Genomic DNA, 10,955 nt, shown 5'->3' on the forward strand with positions numbered 1-10,955 from the left:
TTCTGCCTCACACACACTTTTATAATGGTGATACCCAATAGCTCGGTGAAGGACAATTGATGAGTTCCACACCCCACACAACAACCAATGCCTGCTCAGCCAGCCCTGTTTTCATCAAATGTATTATTCAGCACTGTTTGAGTCACATGCATATTCATCTTATTCTTGGGAAAGTAAACAACCTGTAAACCAGACTTTGGGCCTTAGAGAACCTTTAACATCACCTATTTAAGAGTTTGAATCTGAATATTAAAAGCCGTTAAAGATACACTCTAGTTAGCTAGATCTTTGAGATGAAGAAGTATGCCTACACTGTAGCCAACATAGTCAACTATGTAGTCCAGAGCAGACCATGGTTATTTTGATAAAAGAGATACAATACATGACAAGGACATATTCATTACAGCAAACTTGAGAAGAAAAAGTTGAAACTTTTTTTCCTTTTGTAAACGTCTATAAAAGCACAACTGACTCTTTAACTTGTAGTTGCTTTATATATTGTTATATTGTTGTAACTGGTGCTGCTTAACACAGAATAATAAAAAAAACTACTCTATAATAAGCACCTGCTGCATGTACTTGATACTGTATGAGACTTTTTTAAAGTAATTTTATTATCAACAGGTAGGGGAAAGGAAAGAAGGGTAAAGAAAAAAATATGAGAAAAGGAAAAAATGGAAACAAAGTCTTTGTAAATAGGGAAAGGTAGAGGGGGTGAAGGGAGACCAGGGAAAAGGGGAAAATATAAGAACCAAGATACATCATGTAAAGGCACAAGATCCCAATGATGAATGTAACTGTAAAGTATACCTAAAATGTGCCAATAAACTCAATGAGGAAAATAAATAAATAAATAAATAAATAAATAAATAAATAAATAAATAAATAAAATAAAGGGGACAGGATGGAGTGCTAGAGCACTTGCAATACAGTGAATTATAGCACAATCTTCAATCAGAATCTTTCTTAATTTATTATTTAATTATTTATGTATCTCTTGTGGCAGGTTTGTTCAGAAATTTCTTCACCCACGTGATCCTCTTAGAGACTCAATATCTCCATATCCCACTCTTCCACTAAATGATACAACTCAATCTTTCTCTCTCTTCCCTGATAGAAAAATGTTCCTCCCTGTAGGATGGTCCAGTTTCCTAAATCACAAAAATATATATTTCTTCTTTCAATGATAAGTATGAAGACTGGAATCAAAGAGAGTATATTATTTTCCTGTTGTCCCATAAGTTGTGAGTAATTGAGCCTAAATTCAACATAGGTCTGTTTAAAACAAGAGCAATCATTTCTGTTTCAAAAAACATTTATAGAAAAATCTCCATCACTCTAAACAAAATATTTGAAGACAACTAACATATGACTAGGAACTATAAGAGAGACTCAAATATAAATATTTTATATCACAACATTCAAAAACTCACAAAGAGACATACAGCATATAGCTACGTGAACATGTTCCTAGACTTTTGCACCCATATGCAAATCCTTGAAGTATACATATAAAAAGTATAAATAAACTCAATAAAAAAACTTCATTGCCTTTTCTCTTTTACTTTCCTTTTTAGTTTTATTTTAGGATTCCCTATTTTTAATGTTCATACAGAGATTTCTTTAACTGAAATACCGAAGAGTTTCTTTGGTGTGAAAAACTATAATAGTACACAGGATCCTAACGAGATAATCAATAATGTGAAATAGGAAGTAAAGGGCTAAAGGTGTAGGGCAAGTGGGAAGGGTGGGGGAAAGGTAATAAGGGAGAGGAAAAAATATGAGAAACTGAAAAAAATGGAAATAAAGTGTTTGTAAATGGGGAGGGGAGGAAGGGGTGAAGGAAGGGCAGGGACAAGGGGAAAAAATGAGAATCAAGACCTATTATGTAAAGGTACAGAATCCCAATGATGAATGTAATTGTATTGTATACCTAGATTGTACCAATAAACTCAATAAAAAGAAAAAAAAAGAAAGAAATATACTGGTCTGTCTTCTCACAATATCTGAAATAGAAATTAAAGAACAAAGTAAAATATACACAGTAAGAAGCAGGGTGTTAGGCTTTGCAAAAATGGGAAGAGAGCTCAGGGTTGGGAGGAGATGGAAGGGAAAGGAGGAGCAGAGGAAGTAAAAAGGATTAAGATGTGATATGCAGTGGTTCTGCCACCTGCCTCGCAAGTGCAAGACCCTGAGTTCAATCCCCAGTACCCCCAAAAAAGTTAGGTTAAAAATAAACTCTTACACTGCCCACCTATACCATTCCCCTTCTTTGGGCTGGGGATTTAGCTCAGTGGTTCCACCACCTGCTTCGAAATCATGAGGTCCTAAGTTTGTTCCCTCATAACCCCTCCAAAAAAGGTGTGATATCTATGTGAATGTATCTATTCTGTATAGCAAATATATACTAAAGATTTTTTTAAAGAAATGTGCAACTATCTCAGAAAGAACATAATGTTTGAAGGTCATATCAAACTAATAATGTATTTCGATTATTAGTCTGTGTTATATAAATTTTTTTAAATTTCATATCCTTTTTTGCTGTCATATATATGTACATTTGAAATTTTTATTTAGTATCTTCATTTATTGTTGTCATGTATGTTTGCAATCTTTAATAAAAATTTTTAAAAAGAAATGTTCAACTATATAAAATATTACTTAATTTTAAAACTAACATTTTTGTCTTTTTTATTAGGTGTATTAATTTTTATCTTACTGAATAGCCTTGATGATGCCTAATCTGCATGACTTCTTAGACTCTTCCTGTAAAAGTTTTCTCTTTTATCTCTAACATCCATTGCTCCTAAAATTTTGTTATTCATGTGTTGCATTGTATTGAATATAAGAAATCTACACATATTAAAGAGCATGTTTAGAATAGTTTTATGTTCACAACAAATAAAAAGATAAATATTCCATATATAACCTATCCCCACACATGCATATCCTCCCCCATTACTATCTCCCAGGAAAGATGTACATTTGTTACAATTGATTAACCCGTATTTGATATAGCTTTATCACCCAAAGTCCATAGTTCATGTTAGGTTTCACAGATATGGGCAAATGTCTAGTGTTAAAATGTTTGATGGTTTGAACTCATCATTACAGTATCACTGTAGTTGCAACCCTAAAATCCCTCTGTGCCACACTTAATTGTCCCCATCACCACTCTGAACTCCCACTAACCACTGATTTTATTACCTCCATATCTGCTTTTCACAGAATGCTGTATAGTTGAAATCATTCAGGGTGTAGCATTTTTCGTATTGGTTTCTTTCACTTAGTTAAATGTATGTAATGATCCTCTCTATCTTTTCATGGCTTTATATCTTATTTATTTTTCAGTGTTGAATAGTGTTCTATTAAATGGATATGCCACAGTTGTTTAGTTATCCATGAGCATACTGGAGGACTTATTAAATGAATCTTAACTTTTGGAAATATGGATAAACCTCTGTGGACATGGATTTGTTTGGACATGGGTTTTTAACTACTTTGATTAAATACCAAGGAGCACAACTGCTGGGTCATATGGTAAGAGTGTGTTTAGCTTTGAAATAATCTGACAAACTACATTCCAAAGGAGCTGTGCCATTCTGCAGTCCCATCAGCAACGTACAAAAGGTTTCTTTTGCTCCACATGATCACTAGCATTAGTGTTATCTTCATTCTGTGTTATGGTCATTTAATAGGCAGGAAGATCTATATTTTGTTTTAAATTGCATTTCAATAATGCCACATGAAAGTGAACACCTTCATCACAACACCCAAAGGCAAATACGTTCTTCCTTATTTTATCATCCAAAACTGTTGTAGTTGTGCCATTTTCATTTAAGTGTACAATCTATTTTAGTTAGTTTTTATGTAGTATGTGATGTCTCTATTTGTTTCTATTTGTTAGCATATAACTGTGAAGTTGTTCTAGTTCAATTATTTATTGAAAAAAGCTATCTTTCCTTCATTGTATTTACTTTGCTCTTTTATCAAGGGTAAGTTACCTATCTGGCTCTGTTTCTGGGCTCTCTATTCTGTTCAATAGATCTGCCTATTCTGTCTCCAAGACCACATTGTCTTGATTGCTGTAGCTTTATAATAAGTCGAAGTTGAATAGTGTCAGTCCTCTTGAGTCTTCAATATTGAATTATCAGTCTTTTGCTCTTCACATAAAGTGATCACCATTTTGTCGATTTCCTCTACTTAACTGAGATTTTGACTGATGTTCTGTTAAATCTACAAATGAAGTTAGAAATAAGTGGCATCTTAACAATTGTGAGTCTCCCTTTCCACAAACATGGGCTATCTCTTCTTTAGTTTCTTATCAGTTTTTTCGTTTTCTTAGTATAATTTTGTACATATTTTATTAGATTATACATAAGCATTTTATCTTGGGGCTACTACATAATGGTAGCATGTTTTTAATTTCAAATTTCTTATATTCATTTTTTTCTATGTGTCCTTACCTCTAGCTCAGTCAGGCTCTGGTAATATCTTAGCAGAATAGGCTCCATTTCTTCTGAGGATGTGTCTTGTTAAGAAGAAAAAATTGGTCTAGTCTATTTCAAAGTATTGCCATTTCCCCTCACTTTGTCAAAAGTATAAAAAGATTTTTCTCTGTCACTTGCAGAAACGTAGTCAAGCTCCTAGAGGTAATCTCTTGTGTCCTGCCCTTGCTCCATGACTAGGTCTTCCTGGAATTTTTAACTCTGACAGCTGTCCACATTGAGCTTCCAGCAATTCCATTACATTTCATACTTTCCTGTACAGGCACTGATTGCCATAATGGTTTCCAGTCATGAGTCCCACTTCTGGTAGGCATTACTCTGTATTCACCTGTCTTTCCAATTCAGGTCCTGTGGTCAGTTTGTCCTGTGTCTTCCCCTCTCTTCTGATCCACCTAGAGTTGTTGATTTTTCAAAACTTGTTATGAGGAGTAGTAGTTTTCAAGCATCAAGTGGAAACAGGAAGTCCCTCTATGCATATTCAGAAGTTATATTTGATTCTAATACCATTCTCTACAGAAGAAGTATTCAGTGCATGCTTTTTGAATGAACACCAGCACAAAATCACATTGGCAAGTGCAGTTTTATGCATGGAAGAAGATAAGAGATTTGCTAGACCTTGGCAGATGTTTCAAGATATGGCTAACGTGCCCATTCCTTCCTGGAACGGACATGTGAATTTTTCTGTTAATTCCAAAATAAAGAGGAATACACAGCCAGGACCTATGTAAAATCAAACTCTTCATTTACAAAATTTTTGTCCTCTTACACAAGCTAGAGCTTATTTTACATTCTTTAAAAATTATTTTTCAGAAGATCGTTTTCTAATGGAACATTAATTTTCAAAGTATATGATAAAATACTTTTGTTGACTACATTTGGAAACAAAGATTAATTTACTCATCAATCTAAGATCATAACCCAATAGTGCCATAATTTTAAAAAGTGCATTTCAGCCTAATTTTTAAAAGAATTTCAATGTAGATGTTGTTTGGGAACTGTGAGGAGGTACCACACATTCTCAGTAGGCAGCATATGCTGAAAACAAATAACTGTGAGTAGTGCGGCAGGGTAGATGCAAAAGATCTTACTACATCATTTCTGATTTCAAAATATGGCAGTATCATTTCATTGTTTGTTCTACTGATTTCTCAAAACAAGTGTGAATCCCTATTCAAATATATAATTTGAAAAAATTTCAATGACCAAAAGTGAGTACACAAGAAACCTCAGCCACTGTCCACTGGTTTTCCAGAAACAAATACATATGGATAGAATAACTTCAATGAAACAAGACAAAAATGAGTAAAAAGGCTTTCTCTTCTCCATACTTAAAGAAACATATGCTATTTGTAACATTCTGAATTCAGAGAAAGTGGTAATCCTCCCCTTTGTACTCAGACAAAATTAAATTTGTTTTGCTATACTTGCATCAAGAATCTTGTTGGTATCTTGTATGTGGTTGACATTTGTTCATTCAAATCTAATATTTCTATCATAGAAGTAGTACTTCCTGTAGCCAAACTATAATTGAGCACACAGAAAATCATCATAAATTTCTTATCAATGGGATAAGTGCCAATTAGTTTTGTATGACCCTATGTTAGCCTTGTTCAAAGATTCTTCCTAAATGCCTAAATTTGATTTTGAAAAATTTAGGGTTCATTAAAATTTCTTAGAGGTAGCCACTTTGTAGATTTTAGGAGTAAAATGCCATTCCAAATATAACCCTGGACCAGTCCTGGTTCCTTTTCTCCATGCCTTTCCCATTGATGTAAGACTTGTGAATGTGCAGAAGACAGGGTACACAATATTGGTTCCAGCATAAAATCCTGATTCATGAGTTTAAATGGTCACCTGATTGCTGTGCAACAATCACAACATACATGCTTCATGCATGTCACACTTCCTGTTCATCCTTTATTTCATTTTACACTCTATGTTTGGCAAATGTTTATCTTTATCCCAAAGTCCATTCTTTATACATTTAGAAAGTTTACATCCCTATCCTTTATTACCCCTTTGTCTCTTGGTTATTGAAAAAGTTTTGCAGCCTTTTATTTAAGGTCAGTCTAATTCTGGGGATCCACTGCCTCCAGAATTTTCGCCTACACAATATCTTGTCTACAATTCTTCCTGAACTTTAGAACATAAACTATGTCCCTTTTGATAGGGTGTATTCTTCTGGTAACAAAAAAATTTAACAACAGCCCTTCTTTAATTTATAACCTATCTTTCTACCTATGAGCTATACTATATTTCTATTAATTTTCTAGTAATATTTCCTAGGGTGGGCTGTGTGCGTGCATGCGCATGTGTGTGTGTGTGTGTGTGTGTGTGTGTGTTGTGTGACTAAAATCTATTCCTTCCCATATTTAATCATAATGAATAACAAACCTTTGCAAGTCTTCCTAAGGGTTTTGGTTGTAGTTGTTATTTATGCACATTTTATTTTATTTTTAATTGAGTTTATTGATACACTTTAGGTACACATTTATCATTGGGATCTTCTACCTTTATGTGACAGATCTTGGTTCTCATTTTTACCCTTGTCCTTACTCTCCCTTCGCCCCCTCCAACCCCTCCCCATTTACAAACACTTTATTTTCATTATTTCTTTTTCTCCTATTTTTTGCTTTTCACTTATTTCCTTTCCCCTACTCTTCCCATTTTTTCTACACCTTAAGCCTTTTTTTTTTTGTATTTCACATTGTCAATTATCTCATTAGAATCTTATGTGCTATTATAGTTTTTCACACCAGAGAAACTATTTGGTATTTACACATGTGGACTTATTTATTTCACTTGAGTATGCCCTCAATATGTATCTATTTTCCTATGAATGAATCTAATTTCTCATTCTTTATGGCTGAGTAATATTCCATTTTATAGAAAAACCACATCTTCATGATCCAGTCTCCAACTGATAGGCAACTGGGCTGTTTCCAAGTTTTAGCTATTACAAACTGTGCATAGGTGCACATATGTCACTGTGATATGATTATTTTAATTCTTTTGGAAAGGCACACAGCAGAGAGATGGCTGGGTCAAATGGAAGCTCTAGTCCCAGCTCTTTGAGGTATCTCCATATTGATTTCCATGGTGGTTGCACCAGTCTGCACTCCCACCAACAATGGAGAAGGATTCCTTTCTCCCACAACCCCGCCAACATTTGTTATTGGTTGATTTCTTGATAGCAGCCATTCTTTGTGGGGTGAGGTGGAATCTCAGTGTTCTTTTCATCTGCATCTCTAGAATGACCAATGATGTGGAGTATTTTTTCATATATTTACTTGCTGCTTTTACTTCTTTGTCTGACAAATGTCTATTCATTTCAGGTGCAAATTTTTGAACTGGGTCTTTATATTTGGGGGGGCTGATTGTTTTGAGTTCTTTATATATTCTAGATAATAGTCCTTTGTCTGAGGTACAGCTGGTAAAAATTTTTTCCCACATTGCAGATTGTCTCTTGGTTCTTTTGATGGTTGCTTTTGCAGTGCAGAAGCTTTTTAGTAAGATGAGATCCCAGTTGTTGATTCTTTCTGCTAGTTCCCTTGCTACTGAGGATTTGTTCATAAAGTCTTTTCCTATGCCAGTGTCTTCAAGAATTCTGCCTAATTGATCTTCCAGCAAGTTCAGTGGTTCTGTTTTAGTATTTACATCTTTAATACACTTGGATTTTAATTTAGCGCATGGTGAGAGATAAGGGTCTAGTTTTAATCTTTGGGAGGTTGAGATCCCGTTTTTCCAAAGCCATTTATTAAAAAGGCTATCTTTCCTCCAGTGGGGATGGTCAGCTCCTTTGTCAAAGATGATGTAGCTAAGTACATCTTGTCTTCTTTTTGTGTCTTCCAATCCATTCCTCTGATCCTCAGGTCTGTTTCTTTGCCAGTCCCATGCTTTTTTTTTTTTAATCACAGTGACTTTGTTGCAGAGTTTCAAATTGGGAATTGTTATACCCACTGTCATGTGTCTGTTGCCTAGGATGGCTTTTGCTATTCTAGGTCTATTATGGTTCCAAATGAATTTTTGGATTCTTTTTTCTAGTTCTGTGAAACATAGTGTTGGAATTTCAATTGGCATTGCATTGAATGTCTATAGCAGTTTTGGTAGTATGGCCATTTTCACTATGTTGATTCTTCCTACCCAGAAGCAGGGGATACCTTTCCATTTTCTAATATCCTCTTCAATCTCTTTTTTTCTGAGTGCTGTAATTTTCAGTGTAGAGGTCTTTTGTTAGATTGATTCCTAGATACATTTTTTAGATGCTATTGTGAAAGGAATTGTTTCCCTAATTTCTCTCTCAGTGAGTTTATTATTTGTTCACAAGAAAGGTATTGATTTTTGGGTGTTGACTTTGTATCCAGCTACTCTGCTAAAAGGGTCAATTGAGTCTAGTAGTCTTTTGGTGGAGTTTTTTGGGTCTTCACTGTAGAGTATCAAATCCAGCAAATAATGACAGCTTAACCTCTTCCCTTCCTATCTTTATTGCTTTAATTTTTTTCTCTTGTCTAATTGATATGGCTAATTTTTCCAGAACTATATCAAAGAGGAGTGGTGATGGTGGGCATCCTTGTCTTGTTCCTGATTTTACCATGAAGGTTTGCAATTTTGGGCCATTTAATATGATGTTGGCTGTTGGTTTTTAATAGACAGCCTTTATTAATTTGAGATATAGACCATCTATTCCAATTTTTGGCAGGGTTTTATCATGAATGGATGTTGAATTTTGTCAAATGCTTTTTCTGCACCTATCAAGAGGATTGTGTGGTTTTTGTCCTTGACTTTGTTAATATACTGCATTATATTTATTGACTTATGTATGTTGAAACACCTCGCATCCCTGGAATAAATCCAACTTGGTTAGGATGTATGATTTTGTTGATGATCCTCTGTATTCTGTTTGATAGTATCTTAAGGATTTTGCATTTATATTCATTAAGGAGATTGGTCTGTAGTTCTCTTTTTTAGTTGCGTCTTTCCTTGGTTTGGGAATCAAAGAGATACTTGCTTCCAGGAATGAATTTGGAAGTATAGCATCCCGTTCAATTTTATTGAAAAGTTTGTAGAGTAATGGCAGTAGTTCTTCTCTAAATGTCTTGTAAAATTCAGCAGTGAATCCATCAGGACCTGAGCTTTTCTTTGTTGGTAAAATTTTAATTACATTTTCAATTTCACTGATTGTGATTGGAGTATTTAAAATGTTTTTATCTTCTTTGTTCAACTTTGGCAATTCATAATTATCTACAAATCTGTCCATTTCTTCTGTGTTTTCCATTTTATTGGAGTACAGGTTCTCAAAGTAGGTATTGACTATCCTCTGGATTTCTGTTGGATCTGTTGTGACTTCGCCTTTTTCATTCCTGATTGCACGCATCTGAGCCTTTTCATTTCTTTTTTTGATAAGGTTTGATAAGGGTTTATCAATTTTACTTATTCTTTCAAAAAACAACTATTTGATTCATTTATTTTTTGTATAATTTCCTTAGTTTCCATTGCATTGATTTCTGCTCTAATGTTTATAATTCCCTCTCTTGTTCGAACTTTGGGTTTTTCATGTTTTTCTAGGAGTCTAAGATTCATCGTTAGGTTGTTTATTTGAGCTCACTCTGTTTTCCTAGTGTGGGCATTCTGTGCTATGAATTTTCCACGTAGAACTGCTTTCATTGTGTCTCATAGATTCCTGTATGTTGTATTGGCATTTTCATTTATTTGTAAAAACTGTCTGATTTCTTCCTTAATTTCCTCTGTGATCCATTGATTGTTCAGGAGAGTGTTGTTCAATTTCCATGTGTTTGTGAAGTTTCTATGGTTTCTTATGCTATTGATATTCAGCTTGATTGCACTATGATCTGATAATATTCAGGGAATAACTTCATTTATTCAAACCTGTTCTGTGAGCTAGTATGGGGTCTATTTTGAAGAAAGAACCATGTGCAGCTGAAAAGAATGTAAATTCTGATTTTGTGGGATGGAACACTCTATGGACATCTATTAAATCCATGCATTAAAAAGCTTGGTTCAGTTCTAGTATTTCATTGTTGATTTTTTGCCTAGATGATCTGTCTATTTGTGATAGTGGTCTATTTACATCCCCCACTGCAATTATATTTGTGCTTATTTGGTTTTTCATGCTACATAACATTGTTTTATATAGTTGGGGGCATTAATATTTGGTGCATATATGTTTATGATTGTCAACTCTTCCTCTTGAATTGTTCCCTTTACAAGGATGTAGTGGCCTTCTTTGTCTCTCCTAATCAGTTTTCGTTTGAAATTTGCTTTGTCTGTGAATAAGATTGCTACCCCTGCTTTTTCTTTTGTGTGGAGAGTTGTTTTCCATTCTTTCCCTTTCAGTCTATGGACTTCTTTTTGCACTATGTGTGCTTCTTTTATACAACATATTGTTGGATTTTGCTTCTTAATCCATTCTGCCAGTCTATTTCTCTT

Source organism: Fukomys damarensis, unplaced genomic scaffold (assembly GCF_012274545.1).
Source record: "Fukomys damarensis isolate Sample0158 unplaced genomic scaffold, DMR_v1.0_HiC HiC_scaffold_1, whole genome shotgun sequence".
NCBI classification, from domain to species: Eukaryota; Metazoa; Chordata; class Mammalia; order Rodentia; family Bathyergidae; genus Fukomys; species Fukomys damarensis.